Source organism: Tursiops truncatus, chromosome X (genome assembly GCF_011762595.2).
Source record: "Tursiops truncatus isolate mTurTru1 chromosome X, mTurTru1.mat.Y, whole genome shotgun sequence".
NCBI classification, from domain to species: Eukaryota; Metazoa; Chordata; class Mammalia; order Artiodactyla; family Delphinidae; genus Tursiops; species Tursiops truncatus.
The window spans coordinates 9186810-9193308 of NC_047055.1; positions in this window are offsets into that span (position 1 = coordinate 9186810).

The following is a 6499-nucleotide window of genomic DNA, read 5'->3' on the forward strand; positions in this document are numbered from 1 at the left end:
CTCAGAAAGGGCTACATTTTATTTTTGATATAGTAATTGGGATACAGTCACACCATCACTCATCTCTTCACATTATGTTTTTTTCCCTTGTTTTATGCCCCTGATTTGGCCCCATGTTTGGAATTATCCAGAAGGAATCTCTAAAATAAAAGAGGAGGGTCTGGAAACAAGATCAATTTTGAAGGAAGGTTTTAAGTTTACATTTCTAAGGAAAACAAATACTCTTATAAAAGTACTGGGGAAAAAAAAGATTGTCAATATTTTTGCAAAATGAAGAAAAAGGTTTGCCGGCTGGGGACAGTACTCTGGTTCCCCAGATAGAATTGAGCATGGTAAAAATGGAAGGATTCTCATCACCTCTCTGTCCTTCTGACAAAGCTTTGGTCGGTGTTATGGAACTTGTACAGCCCATTGGAGTAATTCTCACAGTAGATTGTTTGGCTATTAACTTCCTACTTTTTATTTCACCGTCTTTATTATCTTCAGCTGTCTGAGGGCAGTTGAGCTTGTTTTGGGGCCCTAATCTTTGACAGTGAGTGAGAAAGATGAGATTTCTTTAAATTAGAGAATACTCAGAAAGAAAATGGGTAAACAGAACAGCTGCTATTATATCAGCATCTGTGACTTAGAAAAATGATATTCTAGAAAATAGAGGTGGTACTAGGGAGCCAAACGAACAGGTACTGTACTCATTAGAAGCCCACATTACAAAGATCCTTCAGAACAGGATACTCTTTTTTTGTTAATCCTCCAGAAAAAAATCTGTGAATGGGATATGATGTGAAAGATCATCCAATGCCTAGAGTACTCAGACTTTAATACATTAACAGCTGACACCTTAGGTTTTTAAAAAACAAAACAAAACACAGGTTACCAGCTGTAATTTAAAGAGGTAGCCTGGGCAAAATGGAAGGTCAGGTTAATCTAATCTAATCAGTTCATCAACTAATCTCACCTCTTCCAATTCACTGTGTGCCCTATCAGATAACAGTTCTTTTGTCTTTAATGATGGAATAAGCCTAGGGATGAACACTACTGCTCTGCATGGCTCCATTGGACAGTAGCAAAGGCAACTGTCTGGAATAAGGAACCATTGAGACACTATCACAGGTTCAGAATCAACTCAGGTATGAAATCTGAAAGAGCAGGATGGATGAAACAAGCCCGTGATTGGCAAAGGGTAAAATCAGCTGATTTGAGACCCTGTTGTGCACAATTGATGTCAAGTGTTTTTCATGTCCTTTATTGGTTTATTCTAGTGTTGAGTATTAATACTTTGATACTTGCAAACATTTATGTCCCAAGGGTTTCCCTTTGGGGAAAAAATCAATTATGCTTTCAAAATTAAAAGTGCTTCAATCCCTCTGTGGACAAGGAAGTGTGAAGTATCAGGAAGACCTCAAAGACCTGGGTCAAATCTTGACTGTCATTTGCTACTGTGTGACCTAGGGCAAATTAATTAACTTCCCTGAACCTCATTTTTTAAAGAAGAAGAATCTCTCCCTCTTAGTATGATTCAGAGAACTAAATGAAATAATGTTTGGAGGCAATGTGGCTTAGAAGAGGGACTCAATAGTAGCTACTCTGGTATGGATTAGATTATGATCTGAAAGCTACCTTTCAGCTCCTCAATTCCATAAAGTTTGCAAAATTGAGCAATTAGTACAAGGTTTCTCAAAGTGTATGTGATCCAAAAAAAAAAAGGATTCCATTGTCAAATAAGTTTGAGAAATGCTACATGCTCTATCCCTTTTCCCTTGTAAGTCAGAATTCATTTTTAATATAATTGAATTTGCTGAGAAATTCCAAAGTTAAAAGAATTGTTTAGCTTTATTGAATCAAGCGTCTTCTAAACTTAGTTGATCACAGAAATGTCTCTTTCCAGAAGATTTATTAACATCCTAAGAACTTTCTTGTATTGCACTTAGAGAAATGCTAAGTTCGCAACTTTTTTTTTAACTCCCAGAGTATAAATACATTTTCGAAATTAGGATACACCGAATGATCCGTTGATACCAGGACACCAAAATGAAAGCTCATTTGATTTTTTTTTTTTTTTTTAGCTCATTTGATTTTAAATAGCAGCAGGACAAGGCAGAATAAATGAGGAAAACAATGAAAGTGAAAGACTATTGACTAGGGACAAGTTTTATTGGTGTTATAATCACTTTTGGTTGGAAGTGTTTGATTGACTAAAATTGCCTTTGGAATTAAGGATATCCAGGAGCTTGGTGAAGTTTCTGGTGCAGTTGTTTATTTGCCCTGAAGGAGGGAGACACGGTAGATCAGCACAGTCCTATGGTTCCAGTTACATTCTTTGCAAAGCCAAGATTAAGTACGGTGGAACATTTGTAGGAAAACTATGAGGCGATTACAAATCTGTCTCACAATATTCGCATTCATATATTTTGGGAAGAACATCAACTTTGTTTTTCTTTCAGATTGCCATAAGCAGTACTGGAGTTTTCTTAAAACTTTACTTATATATTTGCTTCCTTTTTAAGCTAGAAATTTCCCTTAGTTTACTATTGTTCTCTACGGATATCAAGTGTAGTTTTAGGACACAGAAATGAGACTGCAGGGCTAACGGACCGGGTTTTTAAATTATTTTGAAAGCAAAAAAAGCAGAAGGCATTGAAGCTGTTACTTCTATGTTATTCTTATGAGGATCCCCTTTATCATTTTTAAACAGCAAACTATTTTTTATTAAAGCATTCATTTTAATAAGCTGGATATTAATCACTAAGTTCCTAGGGCTATTATTGATTGTAATTTATTGATGTTCTAGTTGTACTTGTTTTCAGATTTCTGTCTCCATACCTATATGAAAAAGAACATTCCACAGTTATTGCAGTCAAATATAGTCGACTCTCAGAACAGTTTCTAAAGTTAAATAAAGATAGGCATTTAAGTCATCTGATATTTACTGTCCAAATCTGGCCTTTTCAGCTATCACGGTACTTGGAATGTGCATTACATTTTCAGGTAAAATTTTTTTGCTCATTCTATTGAATCTTGTTAACATTTATAGTAAAGGACAAACAATTCCCCTATCCTGATAAAATATATTATAGCTTCCCGAATCCTTTGCAGTTAGAATAAATGCCAACCTGTTTTGGTATCCATTACCACTTTCAAATTGCATTATACGAAATAATGCAAATGTGAGTTCTTAATTAGCAGGATCTGTTTTGTTCAAATGTACAGCAGTAGAGGGATTTTTCAACATACTGCAGCTGCTACCTATGGAGGAAACAAATTTCACCTTACTAAGAGGAGCCGTACAAGTACATACGTTGTTATGGATGGATCCTTTAGTGTTTCCTTAAGCCATGCTATTTCATGATAGACTTTACTATTGAACACAGGAAATTTTACCATTGCTGCCCACTCGATTTCTGCTTCTAGGTTGTTTTTAAAGGAGAAGATGATGAAAATTTTAAGGGCAATGGGGGGAAGGGTTCTTTATGAAAGATTCAATATTTACCAAAGTCATAAAGAAATATGCGTATATATCCATATCTATTTAAATATTCACTTAAATATTGTACGTACATCTCTGTATACATGCCATGCCCAGCAAACATTTGCATGAATATATCCGGAAGGCAGCCCCCGTGAAATGACAAAAATGAAAAAACTGAAACATATATGAATAGATCTTACTGATATTATAGAAGGTAGGACAGTATCCACAAATGTTGTAATAAATCCTTTGCTCGTTGGATTTTTTGGTCTAGATTTGAGGCCTTTAAACATCAACCAATTATGGTAAATGTTTAACTGTAGGAGTTCAGGAAGACAGCCAAATGCTGGTTTCAAAGCTATTGCTAGTTTTAAAGAGTTTTTCATTTTTAAGCAAAAGCATTTCTGGGTACGGGGTACACCGTATTATGGCTGGAGCTACTGCAATCTGAATAAGTGGATTAGGCAGAACATAGGTCCTGAAGAAACGGACCCTGCAGTATTAGCTGAAATGTCCTGGGGAAATACTTGCCATTTATAACTTAGCTCTCTTTACTTTGTGTCTGTTTATTCCCACAGACACAAAGTAAAGAGAGAGTTTTCTTAGCTGAGCACCTACGAAAACAGCAAGGTTGGGGGAAGGGGAGGAAACGACCGTCTTAGCCTTTGTGGTTAGGAAAGTCAGGTGTTTGAAATGAGGGCCAAACCCCCACCCCCGCCCCACAGGTACATCTGCTTGCTTACTAGACTTATTAACTGAATGACCTAGCTGCACGAAACTGGTTTAAGTGTTCGCCATTCCTCAGGATATCCCTACCCTCCTGTGGAAGCATTAACAAATGGGGCCTGGACAAGCCACACGCTGGATTTGCAACCTCTGGATATTTGAGATTCAACAGTTAAAGCCTCTTTGGTAGAGACATGACAATGACGGGGCTACTGAAGTGACTTTTCTTAGTCCGTTTCATCTCCTTTTCTGTCTCCCCGAGGCATCCCGTAGGTCTCTCCTTTTGCTCCTCCCACACCCTTCCGCGCAGCCCCCAAACTCCAGACCTTGTCCCCCTTCTCTAAAGTCTCTCATTCACCGCCACCCTCCCGAACCAAAGTCCCCTCCCGGTCACCACCAAAGCCAGGAGAAGTGGAACGCTCACAATGCCTCCCTTATAGGGCTTGAGCTGGGAACTGGGCATGCTCAGTAGCTAAAGCAGATTTTTTTCTTTTTTCTTCTTTTGGTCGCAAGTGCGGCATCTCTCTCAGTCCCACACCTTTCTTTCCTATATCCCTGTCCCCTCTCTCCACCCCCGGCCCCTTAATCAACCACGCTTAACCCGTTCCACACCGAAGGCTCGCAGAGTCCTGAGGTGCAGAGAATGAACCCGTCTCCTAAACCCACTAAATAGTCCCACTTTGGGCTAAAGCTTCACACTTTTGCCTTAAAGCCCCCAGCCCCTCACGCGCAGACAGGTAGGAGTAGTGCGAACACTACTGGCTCCCAGGAAACTGGTCCCAAGAAGGCTCCATCCAGGATCGCCCTTTACCGAAGAAGTATTCCCGGAGCCCTCTGTTCTGCGGGGGTGACAATTAGCCAAAGGTACCGTACCCGTGATACAAAGCCCAAGTGCGATTGTTGCCTTGAATGTCATTGTTGTTGACTCACCCCCCTCGATCCTGGAATTATTCAATTCCGCGTAGACTCGACGCCCCTATCTACCTCCCTCGACCCCCCTTCCCCCAGGCTCTCCGCTGTTTCTTTGGCTTTGCCGGGGTTCTTGGTTGCTCTCTCAAAGGAACGCCCCGGGTGTGTGTGTGTGTGTGTGTGTGTGCGTGTGTGTGTGTGTGTGTGTGTGCGTGTGTGCCTGCCTTGGTTCTTAGGGGACTGGGGGAGGAGAAAGGACTCGACTGTGCGTGTATGTGGCGGGGGGATGGAGGCTGGCGCGCCCGCGTTAGGGGGCTGGGGTCTCTACGCGGGAGGAAAGGGGTCGCTCCTCCCTAGGGGGTGTTTTAGGCAAAAGGAGGGGGGATGCCGGGGGGAAAGTGCGCTGTCTTTCCCGATGTGTGGGCAGAAGAGGAATCAAGTGGGGGTGTCTGGATGGGGAACTGGGGGAGGCCTCGGGAATGTGCTGGGGTCGAGGTGCATGAGTGTCGGGAGGTAGGTTTGCGTGTGTGCCCGTGGGGGGGGGAGGCGGGGGCGGGGAATCAGCGCTTGTATGTAAAGGTGCAGCCCGTGTGCGAGGGGCTGGGTGCGCGCGCGCGGTGTCTGGCCGGGGGCGCGCGCGCGCGCGCCGCTGCCCGCCTGCTCGCCTGCGAGGGCTGCTCTTTGGGTTTGACGGGCAAGCGGGCGCGGAGGAGCTCGAGGTCGAATCACATATAGACCGTTGTGGAAACTGCAGCGCGGATCGCGGCGCGGAGGGCCCTGCGAGAGCCGCCGGGGTCCGTAGGTGGGTGAATTTCCAGCGGGGGCTGCGGGAGCTGCACCGACACGCGCGGCCTCTTCCACCAGCTCAGCCCGGCAGCGCGCGTGTGTGTGTGAGTGTGTTGTGCGGGCTCGTGCGCGTGGAGGGGGGCAGGTAGCTTATTATTTTTAGTTTGGGTCGTGTTGGTTTGGGGCGAGCTGAGTGGCCAAAGCGGCTGTAGTGGCTACCTCCCGCCTCCCGCGCGCCGTGCTTGGCTGCCCACGGCGCGGTCGCAAGTCCCTGAGGACCAAAAGAATCTGGTGTCCTTAGCATCGCTGCCCCCCTGGCGGCCGGGGCGACAGGGAAAGTGTCCTGTCTAGGGTGATGAGGGCTGTCGGGGCCGCTGCGCTGGGCTGGGCTTTGTTTTCTGCGTCCCCCTCGCAGGCACTCTAGGCGAACGTAGATCTGGGGCTCCAGGCAGTGGCCCGCGAGCTGGTCGGAGACTGCTGGCACCCGGCAAGACAGGGAATACGAGAGAGGCCGGTGGGTAACTCATAAAGCCCTGCAAAGCCGGGCAAGCGCTGGCAGCGCGACTTTGCAAGATGCCCGAATGTTGAGCTGATTTCTGGCTTAGTGACAGC